We start from the raw sequence: 10,554 nt of genomic DNA on the forward strand, positions 1-10,554 counted from the left end.
GAGATCGTTCACTCTTTGCTACATGACATTGCCTTCCATTACCAAGAAGCAAGATCTGAGGGAATACTGCCTCTATCATAGGGACCTGATTGCCCTTTGTTAAGAATTTTGTAGGATAGGGAAGAACTAAATACTACCTTTCACAAGAGTACCTGTTAAGATATTACTTATGCAATCCAATCAAGGAGAGGATCCATTTGCCAGCATAGATTCGTGATTAAAGGAATGAGTTTTCCAAGAGCCTTTTCACCATAATCCACTATTACACAAGCTTGGAGATTCAGCGTCTTCCCAATTAACTCCTGTGATGAATGCTAATGCCAACTGCACATCTTGGGAAGACATCTTGTACACCTGCACTGCCATTTACATTGTCAGGTACTGTATATCCTCTTTAAATCAGCATAGATTGTTTTCAAACCTGGAACCAAAGTAACTTACATTAACTCAAAGCACAAGTGGAGAATCAAAGCTGATGCTAAACATCTCGAAAGGTAACGATTTATAAACCATATGGGGAACAAACTGCCCCATTGCCAAAGCTTGTCATTGAAAACCAGCCAAATATGCTGAATTTGGTACAGTGGAAAAGGCCCCTGGGTCTGGAGTCAAAGGCCCTCACTGCAAGTCTAATCTGTGTGCTCACAGAGAGGGAGTGACTTGGTCACATAGATGGGCAAGTCACTTGATCTTTGCAGGCCTCACTTTCTGCCAATGGGAGAACAGGAAGTGGGAACAGAAGGCTTTGGGGCACAGAAGACCAAATACAAATTGAATTCCTGACCTCCTGGGAAGACATCAACAACAAAAGCTTCCTTTCCTATAGTGTTTTACAAAATGTTTGCCCCTTCATAGCAGTCTCTCCTTATACCAGTATGCTAATTGCAAGTCTAGCATTCTTTCCCATAATATTTTATTGATATGAAAAAAATAAAAGATCTATAGACAATTTCTTGACTTCCTTTTCCTTAAAAGGGAAAGAGCAGAATGGTGGAGCATATATAGTACTGGGAATTACGGGTCCTGGATTCAAGTCCGTGCTTTACCAATAATAAGATGTATGACCTACAACAAGTTGCTAAACCTCCATAGATATCAATTTTTCCTATCTGTGAAATTGGATTCAATGATCATGAAGGTTCTGAAAAGCTCTAATCACTCAAAGGAATTATCTTATGTATATCCTGGTAGAAAACACTAATTAAATATTCCATAACTGCACTCTTAACTTAGCAGCTTGACTTTCAAAGAAATTTACCTAACATTCATGAAGTACTTAGTATGTGGAAGACATTGTGCTAATTGCTGATGGAGATAGAACATTTAGGTAAGATATTGTCTGGGCCCTCCTGAAGAATATAGTGTAGAGAGAGTTGATATAAACACAGAGTATTATATTACATAATATGGCATAATAAAGATATCCCAACTGCAAAACAAATTGTTTTACAAAGTTCAAGGTGAATAAAAAAAGGCTTCCTAGTGAAGATATCCTTTAATTTGACCTTTAAAGAATGTTTAAGAATTCAACCAGAAAAGGGGGAAGGAAGGTCATTTCAGATATAGGGGGAAAAGTAACCAATGGTACATATATATTAAAAAGTGGAGACTTTTCAGGGATTAAAGTGTAGATCCTTTTGGTTAGGACACATAGTATGTGCAAACAAGTAATATGAAATAAGAATCCAAAGTGACACAAGATTGTGGAGGGTCCTGAATGTCAAATAGAGAAGGTTGAAATTTACTCAGGAAATAACAAGAAGTTGTCTACTCTCTCCTTCCTTCTTCTTGATCACTTGGTGAACTTCTCAATTCTATATTGTCCTCTTCTCCCTAGTCTCTTGTTTTCTTTATCTATTAAAGAACTTTCCCTTCCAAACTCAAGCCTTGGATTTTTCCCATCATCCAGTACCATCACTCCTATCCATATATTTTTTTACTTTTTCTGGAGAAAAAATAGAAAAAAATATGCTGACTAGGTACATTACAGATTTATGTCACACAGTATTACCTGGACCCTCACACTAAGGCAAGGCATTTACACTCCTCTGCCATTCATTATCCCACTCACAGCAGTAGCTTTTCTGAAGTTTTTGTATCCCTTCTCTGATGTTCTCACCTTTTCCACCCTTTCAACTAAGAACCTTTCTTCATATTGCAGTGAAAAAAAATTTGAGAACATTAGCCAAAAGCTCCCACCTTTCTCCTCTTCCTCATTTCACATCACTCATATGCCTTCTGGGACTCTCTCCTCTTCATTGCATCACAAAAGAGTTGGCCCTCCTCCTTCATAATAAGAAAACCACTGTAACTTGCTCAAATGATTTTATTCTAGCCTGTCTTCTTTGGTCAAATTTCCCCCCATCATCCTCATATTCTCATTAATCTTCAATTTCTACTGCTTTCTTATTGCCTACAAACATGCCCATGTCTCCCTTATCTTCAAAACTCCCTGCCTTGATCTAACCATTCTCACTAGCTATAGCCCTATTTCCCTATATCTCTCCTCTTGTAGGTAACCTCCTTGAGGAGGCCATCTACAACTCATATCTCCAGTTTCTTTCCAAAAATCACTCTTTTCTTTACATTTTGTGGAATGGTTTCTAAAGTTCAGTTCAGCTGATCCTGATCAACTTTAAAATTAAAATTTTAAAGATAGGGTAATTGCCAAATTTAATGGCATTTTCTCAGTCCTCATCTTTCTTGATCTCTCTCCAGTCTTTGAAACTACTAGTCACTTTCTTCTACTAAACTGTGTTCTCTCTAAGTTTTCATGATTATACTCTTTCCTGGTTCTCCTCCTACCTGTCTGATAGCTTCTTGTCAATACTTTTTGCTGATGCCCATTAATTGTGTGTCTATGTCCCCAAAGCCCTGTCATTGACTCTCTCTTCTCTTCTCCCTTTATAGTATTTCACTGGCCAATCTCAAAGGCTCCAATGGCTTCAGTTTTCCATGAGTCTTAGATGTATTGTTCCAGTACTAGTCTTTCTTGATCTTTGGACTCATGTCTCCAGCTTTCTATCTGACATCTTGAACTAGGTATCTTGTAGACCTCAACATGTGAAACTCAACATGTCCAAAGTGAACTGAATTTTCTCCTCAAACCCTCTTCTTTTCCTAACCTTCTGAATATTGTGGAGGGTACTACTTTCAATCATTTAAGTTCATAACCTACATGTCATTATTGGCTTCTCAGTCTCTCTCATCTCTCATACCCAATCTGTTTCCAAGTCTCATTGATCTTATTTCTGTAACATATCTTTTATATGCTCTCCTTTTCTCCTCTGCATTTGCCACCCCACTGGTACAGGCTGCCATAACCTTACTTCTGTACTATTGTAGTAAGCTTCTGGTTGTTCTCCTTTCCTCAAGTGTCTCCCTTCTACAGACTATCCTCCACTCAGCTGTCAAACTGATCTTCCTAAAATGCAAGTATCAATGTGTCCCACCCCCAAGCCACTCAACTACAGTGACTCCCTATTGCTTTGGGTATAAAATCCTCTGTTTGACTTTTAAAGCACTTCATAACCTAGTCTATCCTTTAACTCTTCTTAAAATCCCCTTCCCTACCAGTATTCTGTGGTCAATGATACAGGCTTCCTTGCACACTCTATCTTCTTACTCCAAGAATTGTCACTCTTTCTATTCCATGCCTAGAGCTGTCTGCCTCCTTATCTCCACCTCCCAAATTCCCTGGCTTCCTTCAAGTCTCAGCGAAAGCCTTACCTTCTACAAGAAGCTTTTCTCAATCTTCCATGCCTACCTTTTGAGATTATCTTCACTAAATACTGTGTATATCTTGTTTATACATAGTTTTATGTTGTCTCTCCCAATAGGCTATGACATCCTTCATAGTAGGGTATTTTTTTTTTCTCTTTCTTTGTATTCCTAGCATTTTAGTACAGGGACTGGCAAATAAAATGTTAATATATGTTTTCCTTGAATAAGATTTTTAATAGAAAAAGAGTAGGGAATTTCCTTTTTACATAAGATATTAAGGGGGATTTGTCTGACTTTTGCCAGATCCTAGGAAGAATAGAGTTTTGACCACATCCCTATAAAAGAATTTACCACACATGTTTGAATTTTTTTAAATACAAAAGGAATCTCCTAAATACACACACACACACACACACACACACACACTTTTGACTAGTGAAACTCTGAGCTAGTGAGCCATATGTGACTAAGTGTTTGATTGGCATATGGCCTCGCCTAATGAAAAATTTCTTTCCCACAGGATCCCCAAGGTACTTGGCATTAACATCATTGGTTCCTCATTTAGGATAAGGCCAAACAGTCTTTTTGAAAGTGTACAATGTTACCTGGGAATGAGATATATCGAGAAATATGGTATAATGAAAAAGTCCTACTTTTAGAGTCAGGATGGAATCCTGACCCTGGATTGTGCTACACAGAGGAAAATATATTTAATTTAGAGTCAGGAGACCAAGAATCAAAGTTTGGCTCTGTTCATTATTCCCTTTTAGTACTTGGCTTATAAAAGCAATCTGGCCCCACACTTTTACACTCTAGAACTCCCTCTCCATTTTCCCCCTTATACTTTCTTCCAGAAATAGTAATCTCAATACTATAAACACCTGACAGGTAATGATGTGCTTATAAATGGAATGAAGGGGAGACTATGACATTGTCCCTGAACCTCAAACCCTGTGTAAAAGATGGGGGATATTCTTTTCCCTGGGCAGAATGACCATGCAATTTAACCTTCTAGTCCAAGAGAAAAGACATTCTAGGCAGCACCAATTTTGAGATTTGCCTAGTAACATTTGGTGTCAGATTTTCTACCTTTGAGATTTGTTTCTACATTTGAGATGTTGGCCACCAAACACCATCAAGAAATAATATTTCCTGAAAAAGAGAGACTTGTCCATATGTTTCTTTTTCTTTTTTTCCCTTTTTTAGGTTTTAAATACTTGATTGATCAATTGGCATAGGACTCTCCCTTAAAATAGTATTTAGTTCAGACTGATTATAAAATGTAAAGCACAGCAGGCACATCTCATCAAAGACACCCTGGTGTGACTGGTCCCAGGCTTCTCAGTGTTCCCTGGCTTTCAAGACTCTTCAGCTTGGCCTCAACATTAAGAGTAAATTCCTTGGAGGCTTTCTGCAGGGGCAGCAGAGGTGGACCCATTTGAATTCCAGAGACAAAAGTTATGATAGCTTTTGTCTGTGCAACTCCCAGACTCAGTTTGATTGCATAGTTCATAAATTTCTGAATGTACAACTGGTAATTCAAAGCTGAGGAAAGGTTTTGGTGCTCAAAAGCTTCCAATATCTGGCTTGGTTTTTTTGTCCAGGTAGTTGTAGGTGTTGCCAACAACTCCAGTTGCTCCCATGGCCAGGGCACTCAGCAGGTGCTCATCCAATCCAAAAAAGAGAGGGAATTGCTATTGGCTATTCTGATGCACACACTGTCCAAAGTCTAAGAGATCTATGTTGCTGAACTTCAGTCCTTGAATTTGATCCTGAATTTCATCCAGCAACTCTTCAGCATGAATTTTTACCCGGTTAAAGCAGGAATATGATAGCAGTAAAACGGCCCTTCAGGGGCAGCTGCCACCACTTCTTTTAAAAATGCAATCAGGGAATTCTTGTTCACAGGTTTGAAAATGAAAGGGGCGATGACAGCAATACCCTCAGCTCCTATTTCTGCAGGAAGCTGAGCCAGATTTTCTGAACCTTTCAGGCTCGATGCTCCTATGTGAATGATCAAATGGTTCATCTTATTCTTCCCTTTTGTCACCCACTCTTCTGCAAGTTGTTGCCTCTCTGGGACACTCAGTGACAGGCCTTCTCTTCTTGAACCATTCACAAAAATGTTTTTCACACCCTGTTTTCAAGATAGTCCACATAGTGGTCAATTACAGAGACATTGATTTCCCCAGTCTCAGTCGTAGGTGTGACAGTTGCAGCAAGGAGATCTCAAGCTTCTTCTTGGGGAAGACTATTGTACTGTTGGAAGAAGTCAGGTAAAAACACAAAGAATAGAGGATCTATCCTCTCCTCCTTCAGAGAGCTCCCATGAATCTGTCAATGTGTTTCTTGCCCAGTGTCTTTCTTGGAGAACAAAGCCAATAAGTCACTTCATTGGTGCAAATCTCATGAGAATGGATTTCCTTGGTAAGTAAGCTCTGAAGTTTACTTTCTAGGTAAAATTAAATAGTGACACATGGTATCACTATGAGTCTTGGGGAGATGGCATAAGACTCTGTGGAAAGAGAGAATCACTAAAATTAGCCTGTCTTTGAGGACAGTTATACCTGAACATCATTTTGGTTATTTCTCTTCATTAACTACAGGTGGCAGTCAAAGGGAGAAATTAACCTTTGAAGGATGAAGGGTGAGTTAGACCCCAGGATCTCACCTAGTCCATGTCAGCTTAGAATTTTGGGGTGAATGAGTTTGACCTGGAATATGAGTTTTATGTAAAATTAAGGAGCTTAAATAACTAATTCTAAATAGTATGACTTTGATCTTGCTTCATCAGATGAATTTCAGTTCCCAAGGTAGAGAGAAGTCCAAGGAGATGAGGAAGGAAGGAGAAGTTTCGATGAGGGACAGAGTGGCTAAAAAGTTTTGAAGCATGAGACACTCCTCAGAGTTTTCCATAAACCTTCCTTCCTCTTTGTTCTTGCTACCATCTCTGCCCTCCCTCCAAGGGGCACCTTAATTACTTTCATTTTATCTAGACTAATCCAAGATCCTCCAAACAAGGTCTCTTCACCTCCAGACTCTTCTCAATCTATTCTAAACACTGTCAGGAAAATCTTCCTAATGCATAGCTCTAATCATATTCCTCTCTAGCACAAAAACATCTGACAGGTTCCCAATGTGTGCACTAGGCATATAGAAATTCCAATCACTTTAGCCTGATAGTTTGCTCCAGATTATCCTCTGCTTTCCAAAAGTGGATTGTAAAAGCCAAATGACTACATGAGATATTTTTGAAAGAACTATTCAAACATTGCTTGGCATAGATCATTCCTGAAGTTCATGCTAACCTTTGAAATTCCATGATAACCTTCTAATTTTTTTTTCAAATTGTCCCCACCCCTTTCAAGCATGCCACATTTCAGATAAACTGAATTCTTTATTTTTTTTCACTGACGACAGAATTTAATCTTTGATGTCTTTTTATGTGATTTATGGGTTTTTTTGGTTTGTTTTTTTTGCTTTTTGGAGGGCAATTGGGGTTAAATGACTTGCCCAAGGTCACATGGCGTGTGTGTGTGTGTGTGTGTGTGTGTGTGTATGTGTGTGTGTGTGTGTGTTGTGTCTGAGTCCGGATCCAAACCCAGGTTCTCCTGACTCCAGGGCTGGTGCTCTATTCACTGTGCCACCTAGCCACCCCTTATGTGATATATGTTTGATAGAAATGATCTTACCTTCCTCTCTATTGCCTCAGATAGCATTTTGTTCTCACACTGTTTTGTCATATTTATTTTTATCCATATTTGCTCTTTCCAATTAACAATAAACTCCAGAAATGCAGAAATTGAATTGGATGTTTATGTTTGGATCTCCCCTCAAGGTCTTGAATTTAATGACTACTCAGCAAAGATCTATGAATGAATGAATAAATGAATGGATGAATGAATACAATAGCACAGTGAGGTGTCTTAGCCCACTATTGAATTGCCTGGTGTTGCATCTTACTGAAAGAGAATAAAGAAAAGGGAAGAAGCCACAGTAAAATAACTTCCTCTGTCTTAAAATTTAACCTGTCCTGAGTCTGATCTTAAAATCAGTAGCATTCTATACACACTAGCATAAATTGATTAGAATTTTCCAGGACCTAGAGTTGTATACCTCACTCCATGATGTGGTTTGTACTTTCTTAGTAGTATCTAACTTTTGCCTACTTAGCTGTTCTTATTCATGAGTCATGATCCTTAGAGTCTAGTCAAGTAATTTAGAAATCCTGATCTTATCTCTTAATTCTACCCATTATTCTTTTCTCTTTCCTATAGAGTTGTCAAGGTTTTTGGTTTTGTTTTGCTTTATCTGTAACTCCCTTTCCCAGAACATCTATTTATACCAACTTACTTTGGTATGTATATATGTATATATATATGTGTGTATATATGTGTATATATATATATATGTGTGTGTGTGTGTGTGTATATATACCTGGTATACCTTTGGTGAAATACTAACAGACCTTTTGTAAAATACGTATCATCCTTAGGGAAAACAAAGCAAAATGAAAATTTCATCTCTCTTCAGAAAAAGTTGCCCTTTGATCAATTAATTTGTGAGGTATCCTTTTCTATCAAAGAGGTAAGAATATATAATTACCCATATTTATAGAATCTTTAAGTAGGAAAGAATGATAAAGATGAACTAGTACAGGGATTTTTAACTTTTTCTCAGCAAAACAAAACAAAAACAAAATGAGATGAAATACAAATGATTATAAAATAAACTAATAATATTGAAATATATGTATGTATATGCATATATATACACATATATGTAGGTATATATATATACATATATGTACAGGGATTATATTAGATATACAAACATATATTTCCTACTGACACACATAATCACATATGATGTTCATAAACCCTAGGTTAAGATCCCTTGATCTAGTACTATTCCTTTATGTTGCAAATGAGTCAACTGGAATCAAGAAAGAAGTGATTTGACTTGGAACCAAACCATAATACTTGCTAGGGGTATAAACTTTAGCAAGTAACTTTGCTTTTTTCATCCATTTTTTCCTCATCTTTAAAATGGAGAAAAGAAAACTTGTACTGTTTAAGTAACAGAGTTTTTTATAGGGAAATACTTTTGTATAATATAAAATGATACAGAAATGTAAGGAGACAAAAAAAGTGAAGAAAGAAAGAAAATACGAAAGAGAGTAAAAAAAGAAAATTCTGAAGCATTTTGTTAAGGTTAACCTCAAAAAATTTCAACAGATTCTCTTAATGTTTGTCTTTGAAAGTGACAACCTAAGAATAGGAATGACCTATTGATGGAATCCCAATAAAGTTGATTCCAGCCCCAATATTCTAACTTCATTGTAGGCCTGTCCCCACTGAACAGCAGACCCAGTGTTCCTACCTAGCCCCCCGCCAATGCCCTAACTTTTTTCATATATGCCTCACTGATCACTGGAACAACAGATATGTTCCTGAACTCTTAGTTCCCACAGAAATAACAGGTGTGTCCATGTGATGGGAACCTACCTACTGCCTCTACCTGGTCACTGCCCCAGATCCATTCCCACAGAAATAGGTATTTTCTTGTATTCAATCACAACCATATCATCCATCTAGCCCAAGACAGGACCACAATGCCTAACTATCTGTGTTAACCAGATGGACATAATAGCTAGCCAGTCGGAGTGCAGAATGACCAGAATGTTTTACCACTGAACTATAGATGGGACCCCTCCTCCACTACCTAATCCCTTAACAAGCCTCTCATACCTTTTTAATATTCATGATTTCTGTTATGTAATTGCATCTTTACCCTATAAAAATCCATCATGCTTTCTCTGAAGTTGCTGGTTCCTCCTGGAACTTAGCCAACTTCAAGAGAGGTGTCAATCTCAATAAGTGTCTATATTTGCATTAGAGGTGGTCTGACTGAATTCTTTGAAATGGTTCTACCACAATGCATCATGAAACCCCAAGAGTTTTTTTGGGTAGGCAGAGACCCCACATCCACAGTTTTTGGTGTCCCTGGGTTTAAACTGCAACACTATGATTTTTTTGTATGGATATCTCTTCCATTGACATATGTCAATACATATCTCTACCTTAGTAGATGGTTTGTCTTTGGCTAAAAGAATTTATTACTTGGTGGTTAAAGGAGTGTGGTGGTAAATGTTTAACAAACAACTCTTAAAAATGGGCACACTGACACACTTTAAATTTAATCTGCACATTGACTTTTTTCAATGTAGATAGCACAGGACTCTGAACCCAAGAGTCTTGGCATGGTAATGCTTCCAGCCTATTACCCCTGTTTATTATCTTACAGAGGTAGATCCTGGAAATTGCTCTTATAAGTGTGGTTTGATACATTTATTTAAGACCCACAAAATAAAGTTCTTTTCACCAAAGTCTTTGACACTGTGGTCCAACATCAAAAACTGATATGATTTTATCAGTGGAAATGGCGTTAAAGAGGTATCACCTTCTGCTTTGCAATGTTACCCTTACCACCATGATACTCTTCCAACTGACCTTCAGCTCAAACTTTCCATATGTGTGAGAATTCCATTAGAATGTGATTTCCTTAAGAATAGAGATTGTCTTACTTTTGGGTTTGTATACCCTGCCTTAGCATAGTGCTTTGCAAATGGTAGAAATATTGTAATTATTTATTTTTATATCTTCATTCATACAAGAAACACATTCTGATGTCCACAATGTCATACAAACAAGTAAATATATATTATAGATAGATAGATAGATAGATAGATAGATAGATAGATAGATAGATAGATAGATAGATAATAGATAGATAGATAGATAGATAGATAGATAGATAGATAGATAGATA

The 10,554-nt window shown here is 37.4% G+C and overlaps 1 pseudogene; it reads right to left on the reverse strand.

Moving 5' to 3' along the window:
- Positions 1-5,029: 5,029 nt before the first annotated feature.
- LOC138151204 (N-acetylneuraminate lyase-like) lies at positions 5,030-6,301 on the reverse strand (annotated as a pseudogene).
- Between the last annotated feature and the right edge of the window lie 4,253 nt (positions 6,302-10,554).

Source organism: Petaurus breviceps, unplaced genomic scaffold (assembly GCF_028583685.1).
Source record: "Petaurus breviceps papuanus isolate PSGF00001 unplaced genomic scaffold, PetGlider_PUasm1.0 140, whole genome shotgun sequence".
Classification (NCBI taxonomy): domain Eukaryota; kingdom Metazoa; phylum Chordata; class Mammalia; order Diprotodontia; family Petauridae; genus Petaurus; species Petaurus breviceps.